The sequence below is a fragment of the Vulpes vulpes genome, unplaced genomic scaffold, assembly GCF_048418805.1.
Source record: "Vulpes vulpes isolate BD-2025 unplaced genomic scaffold, VulVul3 u000000855, whole genome shotgun sequence".
Classification (NCBI taxonomy): Eukaryota; Metazoa; Chordata; class Mammalia; order Carnivora; family Canidae; genus Vulpes; species Vulpes vulpes.
The window spans coordinates 1-13,467 of NW_027325930.1; the positions used below are offsets into that span (position 1 = coordinate 1).

A 13,467-nucleotide genomic window follows, 5' to 3' on the forward strand; every position below is an offset into this window, starting at 1 on the left:
GCGTCCCAGGGCGCCGCGGGGGCCCGAAGGCGGCCGACGGAGGGGACGGGGCGACAGCAGGAACCTCGGGGCCGGGGCGGGGAGGGGGCGGTCGCTGGGGGGAGCCGGGCGGGGGCTGGATCCCGTCTCCGCAGGCCTGCGAGCCCCTCCGGGGGGCCGGGGCGGGGCTTTGGGGGCCGGGGCCGGGGCGGGGCGGGGCCGGGGCCGGGGCCGGGGCCGGGCCCGCCTGCGGGCCCTCCTCGCCCCGCCCCAATCTCCGCCCCCAGGCCCGCCCCCAGCCCCTAGCAATTCCCTGGCACCGCCCCCAGCCTCCAAGCCACCCAGCCACCCGCAACCCCCCCCACCTTCGGCCCGGGCCCGCCTGCACCTTCTCTCCGAAGGACATGCCCTGCCTCCCCCGCGGACCACCGTCCCTTCGGCCCTCAGCCACGACGTCCACGCTCCGCGGGCCCGGGACACCAGATGGCCCGACCGCCCGGGGCCTCAGGCCCCGTTGGCACCGGGCTGCGCGCTCCGCGGCCCCGCAACAGCCAAGGCCACAGCGACGCGGGGGCGGCCGGCACCCATGCCGAAAAGGGCCGCGCGCAACACAGCAAGAGACACAAGAGAGACTCGCTCCGCGCCTGGGCGTGGGCGCCGCGCACGCAACACAGGCACACGGTCCCGCGGCGGTTCGGCTGATGGGCAGGAATGGGGGCAGAACGGCATCCCTGACACCGTGGCTGCAGGGCCCGCGGCTGCCAGGGCTCCTAAGGCAGCTCCAGGGCCTGCGCCCCTCCGGCGGGGTGGCTGCCTCGCCCCCACAGGCCTTGTGGCCCAGCTCCGAGTGCCCGTGTCCCTCCGTCTGTGTGTGTGTGTGTGTGTGTGTCTGTCTGTCTGTCGTGGGCACCTGTGTCTGTGTCCCTGCCTGTCCGAGGATGGGGTCCGGCGGCGCGGGCGGCCCCGGCTTGGCTTTGAGCCAGGCCGGCTGAAGAACAGGAGAGGCCAGGGGTCGTCCGGAGCCGGCCGGCGCCGGCCCGCGGCACCCCCCCAGCCAGTGAGCGGTCCGAGGTGGGGCGGCGTGCCATCCGGGGAGCCGAGCGGCGGCGACGCGCCCGCCAGGCCGGGGACGGGAGCGCGCCCGGGCTCCGGCGACAGCCTCCGCTCCGGGGTGCGGGAGGCGTCTTGGCCCCCACCCCCCCCGCCCGGCCCGGGGCAGGCGCCCTCCGCCACCCCGGGCGCGGCGCGGGAGGCGGTCAGTCAATCAATCAGTCGGGCCGGCAGGCGAGCATGCAGGCGGGCTGGCGCGATCGGGCGGGCGGAGGGCTGAGGAGCGGCGGGCGCCTGGCCCGGAGAGGCGCAGAGCAGGCTCTTGGGGCGCCCAGCGGCAGCCGCGGACGTCTACGGCCATACCACCCTGAACGCGCCCGATCTCGTCTGATCTCGGAAGCTAAGCAGGGTCGGGCCTGGTTAGTACTTGGATGGGAGACCGCCTGGGAATACCGGGTGCTGTAGGCTTTTTTTCCTCGGCCTTTTGCCTGCCTTCCTGTCTGTCCCTTGGCCGCCAACGCCCCCTCGACCAACGCGGCGGCGGCGGCGGCGGCGGCGGCGGCGGCGGCGGCGCCCCCCTCCGGGCGACCCGTGGCATGGCCCCCGCCCCGCCGGAAGCACCGCAGGGCGCCGCGGAGCACCGAGGGCGCCGGCTGCACGGGCAGGAGGCCACACACATGCACCACCTCCTCTTCCTCTCAAGCCCTTCACCCTCGCAGCCCGCCCTTCAAGCACACCCACCCACGTCCTAGCCGGCCGCGCGTCCCAGGGCGCCGCGGGGGCCCGAAGGCGGCCGACGGAGGGGACGGGGCGACAGCAGGAACCTCGGGGCCGGGGCGGGGAGGGGGCGGTCGCTGGGGGGAGCCGGGCGGGGGCTGGATCCCGTCTCCGCAGGCCTGCGAGCCCCTCCGGGGGGCCGGGGCGGGGCTTTGGGGGCCGGGGCCGGGGCGGGGCTTTGGGGGCCGGGGCCGGGGCCGGGGCCGGCCCGCCTGCGGGCCCTCCTCGCCCCGCCCCAATCTCCGCCCCCAGGCCCGCCCCCAGCCCCTAGCAATTCCCTGGCACCGCCCCCAGCCTCCAAGCCACCCAGCCACCCGCAACCCCCCCCACCTTCGGCCCGGGCCCGCCTGCACCTTCTCTCCGAAGGACATGCCCTGCCTCCCCCGCGGACCACCGTCCCTTCGGCCCTCAGCCACGACGTCCACGCTCCGCGGGCCCGGGACACCAGATGGCCCGACCGCCCGGGGCCTCAGGCCCCGTTGGCACCGGGCTGCGCGCTCCGCGGCCCCGCAACAGCCAAGGCCACAGCGACGCGGGGGCGGCCGGCACCCATGCCGAAAAGGGCCGCGCGCAACACAGCAAGAGACACAAGAGAGACTCGCTCCGCGCCTGGGCGTGGGCGCCGCGCACGCAACACAGGCACACGGTCCCGCGGCGGTTCGGCTGATGGGCAGGAATGGGGGCAGAACGGCATCCCTGACACCGTGGCTGCAGGGCCCGCGGCTGCCAGGGCTCCTAAGGCAGCTCCAGGGCCTGCGCCCCTCCGGCGGGGTGGCTGCCTCGCCCCCACAGGCCTTGTGGCCCAGCTCCGAGTGCCCGTGTCCCTCCGTCTGTGTGTGTGTGTGTGTGTGTGTCTGTCTGTCTGTCGTGGGCACCTGTGTCTGTGTCCCTGCCTGTCCGAGGATGGGGTCCGGCGGCGCGGGCGGCCCCGGCTTGGCTTTGAGCCAGGCCGGCTGAAGAACAGGAGAGGCCAGGGGTCGTCCGGAGCCGGCCGGCGCCGGCCCGCGGCACCCCCCCAGCCAGTGAGCGGTCCGAGGTGGGGCGGCGTGCCATCCGGGGAGCCGAGCGGCGGCGACGCGCCCGCCAGGCCGGGGACGGGAGCGCGCCCGGGCTCCGGCGACAGCCTCCGCTCCGGGGTGCGGGAGGCGTCTTGGCCCCCACCCCCCCCGCCCGGCCCGGGGCAGGCGCCCTCCGCCACCCCGGGCGCGGCGCGGGAGGCGGTCAGTCAATCAATCAGTCGGGCCGGCAGGCGAGCATGCAGGCGGGCTGGCGCGATCGGGCGGGCGGAGGGCTGAGGAGCGGCGGGCGCCTGGCCCGGAGAGGCGCAGAGCAGGCTCTTGGGGCGCCCAGCGGCAGCCGCGGACGTCTACGGCCATACCACCCTGAACGCGCCCGATCTCGTCTGATCTCGGAAGCTAAGCAGGGTCGGGCCTGGTTAGTACTTGGATGGGAGACCGCCTGGGAATACCGGGTGCTGTAGGCTTTTTTTCCTCGGCCTTTTGCCTGCCTTCCTGTCTGTCCCTTGGCCGCCAACGCCCCCTCGACCAACGCGGCGGCGGCGGCGGCGGCGGCGGCGGCGGCGGCGGCGCCCCCCTCCGGGCGACCCGTGGCATGGCCCCCGCCCCGCCGGAAGCACCGCAGGGCGCCGCGGAGCACCGAGGGCGCCGGCTGCACGGGCAGGAGGCCACACACATGCACCACCTCCTCTTCCTCTCAAGCCCTTCACCCTCGCAGCCCGCCCTTCAAGCACACCCACCCACGTCCTAGCCGGCCGCGCGTCCCAGGGCGCCGCGGGGGCCCGAAGGCGGCCGACGGAGGGGACGGGGCGACAGCAGGAACCTCGGGGCCGGGGCGGGGAGGGGGCGGTCGCTGGGGGGAGCCGGGCGGGGGCTGGATCCCGTCTCCGCAGGCCTGCGAGCCCCTCCGGGGGGCCGGGGCGGGGCTTTGGGGGCCGGGGCCGGGGCGGGGCTTTGGGGGCCGGGGCCGGGGCCGGGGCCGGGCCCGCCTGCGGGCCCTCCTCGCCCCGCCCCAATCTCCGCCCCCAGGCCCGCCCCCAGCCCCTAGCAATTCCCTGGCACCGCCCCCAGCCTCCAAGCCACCCAGCCACCCGCAACCCCCCCCACCTTCGGCCCGGGCCCGCCTGCACCTTCTCTCCGAAGGACATGCCCTGCCTCCCCCGCGGACCACCGTCCCTTCGGCCCTCAGCCACGACGTCCACGCTCCGCGGGCCCAGGACACCAGATGGCCCGACCGCCCGGGGCCTCAGGCCCCGTTGGCACCGGGCTGCGCGCTCCGCGGCCCCGCAACAGCCAAGGCCACAGCGACGCGGGGGCGGCCGGCACCCATGCCGAAAAGGGCCGCGCGCAACACAGCAAGAGACACAAGAGAGACTCGCTCCGCGCCTGGGCGTGGGCGCCGCGCACGCAACACAGGCACACGGTCCCGCGGCGGTTCGGCTGATGGGCAGGAATGGGGGCAGAACGGCATCCCTGACACCGTGGCTGCAGGGCCCGCGGCTGCCAGGGCTCCTAAGGCAGCTCCAGGGCCTGCGCCCCTCCGGCGGGGTGGCTGCCTCGCCCCCACAGGCCTTGTGGCCCAGCTCCGAGTGCCCGTGTCCCTCCGTCTGTGTGTGTGTGTGTGTGTGTGTCTGTCTGTCTGTCGTGGGCACCTGTGTCTGTGTCCCTGCCTGTCCGAGGATGGGGTCCGGCGGCGCGGGCGGCCCCGGCTTGGCTTTGAGCCAGGCCGGCTGAAGAACAGGAGAGGCCAGGGGTCGTCCGGAGCCGGCCGGCGCCGGCCCGCGGCACCCCCCCAGCCAGTGAGCGGTCCGAGGTGGGGCGGCGTGCCATCCGGGGAGCCGAGCGGCGGCGACGCGCCCGCCAGGCCGGGGACGGGAGCGCGCCCGGGCTCCGGCGACAGCCTCCGCTCCGGGGTGCGGGAGGCGTCTTGGCCCCCACCCCCCCCGCCCGGCCCGGGGCAGGCGCCCTCCGCCACCCCGGGCGCGGCGCGGGAGGCGGTCAGTCAATCAATCAGTCGGGCCGGCAGGCGAGCATGCAGGCGGGCTGGCGCGATCGGGCGGGCGGAGGGCTGAGGAGCGGCGGGCGCCTGGCCCGGAGAGGCGCAGAGCAGGCTCTTGGGGCGCCCAGCGGCAGCCGCGGACGTCTACGGCCATACCACCCTGAACGCGCCCGATCTCGTCTGATCTCGGAAGCTAAGCAGGGTCGGGCCTGGTTAGTACTTGGATGGGAGACCGCCTGGGAATACCGGGTGCTGTAGGCTTTTTTTCCTCGGCCTTTTGCCTGCCTTCCTGTCTGTCCCTTGGCCGCCAACGCCCCCTCGACCAACGCGGCGGCGGCGGCGGCGGCGGCGGCGGCGCGCGCGCGCCTCCGGGCGACCCGTGGCATGGCCCCCGCCCCGCCGGAAGCACCGCAGGGCGCCGCGGAGCACCGAGGGCGCCGGCTGCACGGGCAGGAGGCCACACACATGCACCACCTCCTCTTCCTCTCAAGCCCTTCACCCTCGCAGCCCGCCCTTCAAGCACACCCACCCACGTCCTAGCCGGCCGCGCGTCCCAGGGCGCCGCGGGGGCCCGAAGGCGGCCGACGGAGGGGACGGGGCGACAGCAGGAACCTCGGGGCCGGGGCGGGGAGGGGGCGGTCGCTGGGGGGAGCCGGGCGGGGGCTGGATCCCGTCTCCGCAGGCCTGCGAGCCCCTCCGGGGGGCCGGGGCGGGGCTTTGGGGGCCGGGGCCGGGGCGGGGCTTTGGGGGCCGGGGCCGGGGCCGGGGCCGGGCCCGCCTGCGGGCCCTCCTCGCCCCGCCCCAATCTCCGCCCCCAGGCCCGCCCCCAGCCCCTAGCAATTCCCTGGCACCGCCCCCAGCCTCCAAGCCACCCAGCCACCCGCAACCCCCCCCACCTTCGGCCCGGGCCCGCCTGCACCTTCTCTCCGAAGGACATGCCCTGCCTCCCCCGCGGACCACCGTCCCTTCGGCCCTCAGCCACGACGTCCACGCTCCGCGGGCCCGGGACACCAGATGGCCCGACCGCCCGGGGCCTCAGGCCCCGTTGGCACCGGGCTGCGCGCTCCGCGGCCCCGCAACAGCCAAGGCCACAGCGACGCGGGGGCGGCCGGCACCCATGCCGAAAAGGGCCGCGCGCAACACAGCAAGAGACACAAGAGAGACTCGCTCCGCGCCTGGGCGTGGGCGCCGCGCACGCAACACAGGCACACGGTCCCGCGGCGGTTCGGCTGATGGGCAGGAATGGGGGCAGAACGGCATCCCTGACACCGTGGCTGCAGGGCCCGCGGCTGCCAGGGCTCCTAAGGCAGCTCCAGGGCCTGCGCCCCTCCGGCGGGGTGGCTGCCTCGCCCCCACAGGCCTTGTGGCCCAGCTCCGAGTGCCCGTGTCCCTCCGTCTGTGTGTGTGTGTGTGTGTGTGTCTGTCTGTCTGTCGTGGGCACCTGTGTCTGTGTCCCTGCCTGTCCGAGGATGGGGTCCGGCGGCGCGGGCGGCCCCGGCTTGGCTTTGAGCCAGGCCGGCTGAAGAACAGGAGAGGCCAGGGGTCGTCCGGAGCCGGCCGGCGCCGGCCCGCGGCACCCCCCCAGCCAGTGAGCGGTCCGAGGTGGGGCGGCGTGCCATCCGGGGAGCCGAGCGGCGGCGACGCGCCCGCCAGGCCGGGGACGGGAGCGCGCCCGGGCTCCGGCGACAGCCTCCGCTCCGGGGTGCGGGAGGCGTCTTGGCCCCCACCCCCCCCGCCCGGCCCGGGGCAGGCGCCCTCCGCCACCCCGGGCGCGGCGCGGGAGGCGGTCAGTCAATCAATCAGTCGGGCCGGCAGGCGAGCATGCAGGCGGGCTGGCGCGATCGGGCGGGCGGAGGGCTGAGGAGCGGCGGGCGCCTGGCCCGGAGAGGCGCAGAGCAGGCTCTTGGGGCGCCCAGCGGCAGCCGCGGACGTCTACGGCCATACCACCCTGAACGCGCCCGATCTCGTCTGATCTCGGAAGCTAAGCAGGGTCGGGCCTGGTTAGTACTTGGATGGGAGACCGCCTGGGAATACCGGGTGCTGTAGGCTTTTTTTCCTCGGCCTTTTGCCTGCCTTCCTGTCTGTCCCTTGGCCGCCAACGCCCCCTCGACCAACGCGGCGGCGGCGGCGGCGGCGGCGGCGGCGCCCCCCTCCGGGCGACCCGTGGCATGGCCCCCGCCCCGCCGGAAGCACCGCAGGGCGCCGCGGAGCACCGAGGGCGCCGGCTGCACGGGCAGGAGGCCACACACATGCACCACCTCCTCTTCCTCTCAAGCCCTTCACCCTCGCAGCCCGCCCTTCAAGCACACCCACCCACGTCCTAGCCGGCCGCGCGTCCCAGGGCGCCGCGGGGGCCCGAAGGCGGCCGACGGAGGGGACGGGGCGACAGCAGGAACCTCGGGGCCGGGGCGGGGAGGGGGCGGTCGCTGGGGGGAGCCGGGCGGGGGCTGGATCCCGTCTCCGCAGGCCTGCGAGCCCCTCCGGGGGGCCGGGGCGGGGCTTTGGGGGCCGGGGCCGGGGCGGGGCTTTGGGGGCCGGGGCCGGGGCCGGGGCCGGGCCCGCCTGCGGGCCCTCCTCGCCCCGCCCCAATCTCCGCCCCCAGGCCCGCCCCCAGCCCCTAGCAATTCCCTGGCACCGCCCCCAGCCTCCAAGCCACCCAGCCACCCGCAACCCCCCCCACCTTCGGCCCGGGCCCGCCTGCACCTTCTCTCCGAAGGACATGCCCTGCCTCCCCCGCGGACCACCGTCCCTTCGGCCCTCAGCCACGACGTCCACGCTCCGCGGGCCCGGGACACCAGATGGCCCGACCGCCCGGGGCCTCAGGCCCCGTTGGCACCGGGCTGCGCGCTCCGCGGCCCCGCAACAGCCAAGGCCACAGCGACGCGGGGGCGGCCGGCACCCATGCCGAAAAGGGCCGCGCGCAACACAGCAAGAGACACAAGAGAGACTCGCTCCGCGCCTGGGCGTGGGCGCCGCGCACGCAACACAGGCACACGGTCCCGCGGCGGTTCGGCTGATGGGCAGGAATGGGGGCAGAACGGCATCCCTGACACCGTGGCTGCAGGGCCCGCGGCTGCCAGGGCTCCTAAGGCAGCTCCAGGGCCTGCGCCCCTCCGGCGGGGTGGCTGCCTCGCCCCCACAGGCCTTGTGGCCCAGCTCCGAGTGCCCGTGTCCCTCCGTCTGTGTGTGTGTGTGTGTGTGTCTGTCTGTCTGTCGTGGGCACCTGTGTCTGTGTCCCTGCCTGTCCGAGGATGGGGTCCGGCGGCGCGGGCGGCCCCGGCTTGGCTTTGAGCCAGGCCGGCTGAAGAACAGGAGAGGCCAGGGGTCGTCCGGAGCCGGCCGGCGCCGGCCCGCGGCACCCCCCCAGCCAGTGAGCGGTCCGAGGTGGGGCGGCGTGCCATCCGGGGAGCCGAGCGGCGGCGACGCGCCCGCCAGGCCGGGGACGGGAGCGCGCCCGGGCTCCGGCGACAGCCTCCGCTCCGGGGTGCGGGAGGCGTCTTGGCCCCCACCCCCCCCGCCCGGCCCGGGGCAGGCGCCCTCCGCCACCCCGGGCGCGGCGCGGGAGGCGGTCAGTCAATCAATCAGTCGGGCCGGCAGGCGAGCATGCAGGCGGGCTGGCGCGATCGGGCGGGCGGAGGGCTGAGGAGCGGCGGGCGCCTGGCCCGGAGAGGCGCAGAGCAGGCTCTTGGGGCGCCCAGCGGCAGCCGCGGACGTCTACGGCCATACCACCCTGAACGCGCCCGATCTCGTCTGATCTCGGAAGCTAAGCAGGGTCGGGCCTGGTTAGTACTTGGATGGGAGACCGCCTGGGAATACCGGGTGCTGTAGGCTTTTTTTCCTCGGCCTTTTGCCTGCCTTCCTGTCTGTCCCTTGGCCGCCAACGCCCCCTCGACCAACGCGGCGGCGGCGGCGGCGGCGGCGGCGGCGGCGGCGGCGGCGGCGGCGCCCCCCTCCGGGCGACCCGTGGCATGGCCCCCGCCCCGCCGGAAGCACCGCAGGGCGCCGCGGAGCACCGAGGGCGCCGGCTGCACGGGCAGGAGGCCACACACATGCACCACCTCCTCTTCCTCTCAAGCCCTTCACCCTCGCAGCCCGCCCTTCAAGCACACCCACCCACGTCCTAGCCGGCCGCGCGTCCCAGGGCGCCGCGGGGGCCCGAAGGCGGCCGACGGAGGGGACGGGGCGACAGCAGGAACCTCGGGGCCGGGGCGGGGAGGGGGCGGTCGCTGGGGGGAGCCGGGCGGGGGCTGGATCCCGTCTCCGCAGGCCTGCGAGCCCCTCCGGGGGGCCGGGGCGGGGCTTTGGGGGCCGGGGCCGGGGCGGGGCTTTGGGGGCCGGGGCCGGGGCCGGGGCCGGGCCCGCCTGCGGGCCCTCCTCGCCCCGCCCCAATCTCCGCCCCCAGGCCCGCCCCCAGCCCCTAGCAATTCCCTGGCACCGCCCCCAGCCTCCAAGCCACCCAGCCACCCGCAACCCCCCCCACCTTCGGCCCGGGCCCGCCTGCACCTTCTCTCCGAAGGACATGCCCTGCCTCCCCCGCGGACCACCGTCCCTTCGGCCCTCAGCCACGACGTCCACGCTCCGCGGGCCCGGGACACCAGATGGCCCGACCGCCCGGGGCCTCAGGCCCCGTTGGCACCAGGCTGCGCGCTCCGCGGCCCCGCAACAGCCAAGGCCACAGCGACGCGGGGGCGGCCGGCACCCATGCCGAAAAGGGCCGCGCGCAACACAGCAAGAGACACAAGAGAGACTCGCTCCGCGCCTGGGCGTGGGCGCCGCGCACGCAACACAGGCACACGGTCCCGCGGCGGTTCGGCTGATGGGCAGGAATGGGGGCAGAACGGCATCCCTGACACCGTGGCTGCAGGGCCCGCGGCTGCCAGGGCTCCTAAGGCAGCTCCAGGGCCTGCGCCCCTCCGGCGGGGTGGCTGCCTCGCCCCCACAGGCCTTGTGGCCCAGCTCCGAGTGCCCGTGTCCCTCCGTCTGTGTGTGTGTGTGTGTGTGTGTCTGTCTGTCTGTCGTGGGCACCTGTGTCTGTGTCCCTGCCTGTCCGAGGATGGGGTCCGGCGGCGCGGGCGGCCCCGGCTTGGCTTTGAGCCAGGCCGGCTGAAGAACAGGAGAGGCCAGGGGTCGTCCGGAGCCGGCCGGCGCCGGCCCGCGGCACCCCCCCAGCCAGTGAGCGGTCCGAGGTGGGGCGGCGTGCCATCCGGGGAGCCGAGCGGCGGCGACGCGCCCGCCAGGCCGGGGACGGGAGCGCGCCCGGGCTCCGGCGACAGCCTCCGCTCCGGGGTGCGGGAGGCGTCTTGGCCCCCACCCCCCCCGCCCGGCCCGGGGCAGGCGCCCTCCGCCACCCCGGGCGCGGCGCGGGAGGCGGTCAGTCAATCAATCAGTCGGGCCGGCAGGCGAGCATGCAGGCGGGCTGGCGCGATCGGGCGGGCGGAGGGCTGAGGAGCGGCGGGCGCCTGGCCCGGAGAGGCGCAGAGCAGGCTCTTGGGGCGCCCAGCGGCAGCCGCGGACGTCTACGGCCATACCACCCTGAACGCGCCCGATCTCGTCTGATCTCGGAAGCTAAGCAGGGTCGGGCCTGGTTAGTACTTGGATGGGAGACCGCCTGGGAATACCGGGTGCTGTAGGCTTTTTTTCCTCGGCCTTTTGCCTGCCTTCCTGTCTGTCCCTTGGCCGCCAACGCCCCCTCGACCAACGCGGCGGCGGCGGCGGCGGCGGCGGCGGCGGCGGCGGCGGCGCCCCCCTCCGGGCGACCCGTGGCATGGCCCCCGCCCCGCCGGAAGCACCGCAGGGCGCCGCGGAGCACCGAGGGCGCCGGCTGCACGGGCAGGAGGCCACACACATGCACCACCTCCTCTTCCTCTCAAGCCCTTCACCCTCGCAGCCCGCCCTTCAAGCACACCCACCCACGTCCTAGCCGGCCGCGCGTCCCAGGGCGCCGCGGGGGCCCGAAGGCGGCCGACGGAGGGGACGGGGCGACAGCAGGAACCTCGGGGCCGGGGCGGGGAGGGGGCGGTCGCTGGGGGGAGCCGGGCGGGGGCTGGATCCCGTCTCCGCAGGCCTGCGAGCCCCTCCGGGGGGCCGGGGCGGGGCTTTGGGGGCCGGGGCCGGGGCCGGGGCCGGGGCCGGGCCCGCCTGCGGGCCCTCCTCGCCCCGCCCCAATCTCCGCCCCCAGGCCCGCCCCCAGCCCCTAGCAATTCCCTGGCACCGCCCCCAGCCTCCAAGCCACCCAGCCACCCGCAACCCCCCCCACCTTCGGCCCGGGCCCGCCTGCACCTTCTCTCCGAAGGACATGCCCTGCCTCCCCCGCGGACCACCGTCCCTTCGGCCCTCAGCCACGACGTCCACGCTCCGCGGGCCCGGGACACCAGATGGCCCGACCGCCCGGGGCCTCAGGCCCCGTTGGCACCGGGCTGCGCGCTCCGCGGCCCCGCAACAGCCAAGGCCACAGCGACGCGGGGGCGGCCGGCACCCATGCCGAAAAGGGCCGCGCGCAACACAGCAAGAGACACAAGAGAGACTCGCTCCGCGCCTGGGCGTGGGCGCCGCGCACGCAACACAGGCACACGGTCCCGCGGCGGTTCGGCTGATGGGCAGGAATGGGGGCAGAACGGCATCCCTGACACCGTGGCTGCAGGGCCCGCGGCTGCCAGGGCTCCTAAGGCAGCTCCAGGGCCTGCGCCCCTCCGGCGGGGTGGCTGCCTCGCCCCCACAGGCCTTGTGGCCCAGCTCCGAGTGCCCGTGTCCCTCCGTCTGTGTGTGTGTGTGTGTGTGTGTCTGTCTGTCTGTCGTGGGCACCTGTGTCTGTGTCCCTGCCTGTCCGAGGATGGGGTCCGGCGGCGCGGGCGGCCCCGGCTTGGCTTTGAGCCAGGCCGGCTGAAGAACAGGAGAGGCCAGGGGTCGTCCGGAGCCGGCCGGCGCCGGCCCGCGGCACCCCCCCAGCCAGTGAGCGGTCCGAGGTGGGGCGGCGTGCCATCCGGGGAGCCGAGCGGCGGCGACGCGCCCGCCAGGCCGGGGACGGGAGCGCGCCCGGGCTCCGGCGACAGCCTCCGCTCCGGGGTGCGGGAGGCGTCTTGGCCCCCACCCCCCCCGCCCGGCCCGGGGCAGGCGCCCTCCGCCACCCCGGGCGTGGCGCGGGAGGCGGTCAGTCAATCAATCAGTCGGGCCGGCAGGCGAGCATGCAGGCGGGCTGGCGCGATCGGGCGGGCGGAGGGCTGAGGAGCGGCGGGCGCCTGGCCCGGAGAGGCGCAGAGCAGGCTCTTGGGGCGCCCAGCGGCAGCCGCGGACGTCTACGGCCATACCACCCTGAACGCGCCCGATCTCGTCTGATCTCGGAAGCTAAGCAGGGTCGGGCCTGGTTAGTACTTGGATGGGAGACCGCCTGGGAATACCGGGTGCTGTAGGCTTTTTTTCCTCGGCCTTTTGCCTGCCTTCCTGTCTGTCCCTTGGCCGCCAACGCCCCCTCGACCAACGCGGCGGCGGCGGCGGCGGCGGCGGCGGCGGCGGCGGCGGCGCCCCCCTCCGGGCGACCCGTGGCATGGCCCCCGCCCCGCCGGAAGCACCGCAGGGCGCCGCGGAGCACCGAGGGCGCCGGCTGCACGGGCAGGAGGCCACACACATGCACCACCTCCTCTTCCTCTCAAGCCCTTCACCCTCGCAGCCCGCCCTTCAAGCACACCCACCCACGTCCTAGCCGGCCGCGCGTCCCAGGGCGCCGCGGGGGCCCGAAGGCGGCCGACGGAGGGGACGGGGCGACAGCAGGAACCTCGGGGCCGGGGCGGGGAGGGGGCGGTCGCTGGGGGGAGCCGGGCGGGGGCTGGATCCCGTCTCCCCAGGCCTGCGAGCCCCTCCGGGGGGCCGGGGCGGGGCTTTGGGGGCCGGGGCCGGGGCCGGGGCCGGGGCCGGGCCCGCCTGCGGGCCCTCCTCGCCCCGCCCCAATCTCCGCCCCCAGGCCCGCCCCCAGCCCCTAGCAATTCCCTGGCACCGCCCCCAGCCTCCAAGCCACCCAGCCACCCGCAACCCCCCCCACCTTCGGCCCGGGCCCGCCTGCACCTTCTCTCCGAAGGACATGCCCTGCCTCCCCCGCGGACCACCGTCCCTTCGGCCCTCAGCCACGACGTCCACGCTCCGCGGGCCCGGGACACCAGATGGCCCGACCGCCCGGGGCCTCAGGCCCCGTTGGCACCGGGCTGCGCGCTCCGCGGCCCCGCAACAGCCAAGGCCACAGCGACGCGGGGGCGGCCGGCACCCATGCCGAAAAGGGCCGCGCGCAACACAGCAAGAGACACAAGAGAGACTCGCTCCGCACCTGGGCGTGGGCGCCGCGCACGCAACACAGGCACACGGTCCCGCGGCGGTTCGGCTGATGGGCAGGAATGGGGGCAGAACGGCATCCCTGACACCGTGGCTGCAGGGCCCGCGGCTGCCAGGGCTCCTAAGGCAGCTCCAGGGCCTGCGCCCCTCCGGCGGGGTGGCTGCCTCGCCCCCACAGGCCTTGTGGCCCAGCTCCGAGTGCCCGTGTCCCTCCGTCTGTGTGTGTGTGTGTGTGTGTGTCTGTCTGTCTGTCGTGGGCACCTGTGTCTGTGTCCCTGCCTGTCCGAGGATGGGGTCCGGCGGCGCGGGCGGCCCCGGCTTGGCTTTGAG

The 13,467-nt window shown here is 76.2% G+C and overlaps 7 non-coding genes across 7 annotated transcripts; all 7 read left to right on the plus strand.

The window, feature by feature from the left end:
- Window positions 1-1,378: 1,378 nt before the first annotated feature.
- LOC140597658 (5S ribosomal RNA) lies at window positions 1,379-1,497 on the plus strand. The gene has a single exon (XR_011999472.1). It is a non-coding gene; the product is annotated as a 5S ribosomal RNA (ribosomal RNA).
- A 1,673-nt stretch (window positions 1,498-3,170) lies between these two features.
- Window positions 3,171-3,289, plus strand: LOC140597661 (5S ribosomal RNA). The gene has a single exon (XR_011999475.1). It is a non-coding gene; the product is annotated as a 5S ribosomal RNA (ribosomal RNA).
- A 1,674-nt stretch (window positions 3,290-4,963) lies between these two features.
- LOC140597662 (5S ribosomal RNA) lies at window positions 4,964-5,082 on the plus strand. The gene has a single exon (XR_011999476.1). It is a non-coding gene; the product is annotated as a 5S ribosomal RNA (ribosomal RNA).
- A 1,669-nt stretch (window positions 5,083-6,751) lies between these two features.
- Window positions 6,752-6,870, plus strand: LOC140597663 (5S ribosomal RNA). Its single transcript, XR_011999477.1, has one exon. It is a non-coding gene; the product is annotated as a 5S ribosomal RNA (ribosomal RNA).
- Window positions 6,871-8,533: 1,663 nt separating this feature from the next.
- LOC140597664 (5S ribosomal RNA) lies at window positions 8,534-8,652 on the plus strand. Its single transcript, XR_011999478.1, has one exon. It is a non-coding gene; the product is annotated as a 5S ribosomal RNA (ribosomal RNA).
- Window positions 8,653-10,335: 1,683 nt separating this feature from the next.
- LOC140597659 (5S ribosomal RNA) lies at window positions 10,336-10,454 on the plus strand. The gene has a single exon (XR_011999473.1). It is a non-coding gene; the product is annotated as a 5S ribosomal RNA (ribosomal RNA).
- Window positions 10,455-12,111: 1,657 nt separating this feature from the next.
- On the plus strand, window positions 12,112-12,230 carry LOC140597660 (5S ribosomal RNA). Its single transcript, XR_011999474.1, has one exon. It is a non-coding gene; the product is annotated as a 5S ribosomal RNA (ribosomal RNA).
- Window positions 12,231-13,467: the final 1,237 nt, after the last annotated feature.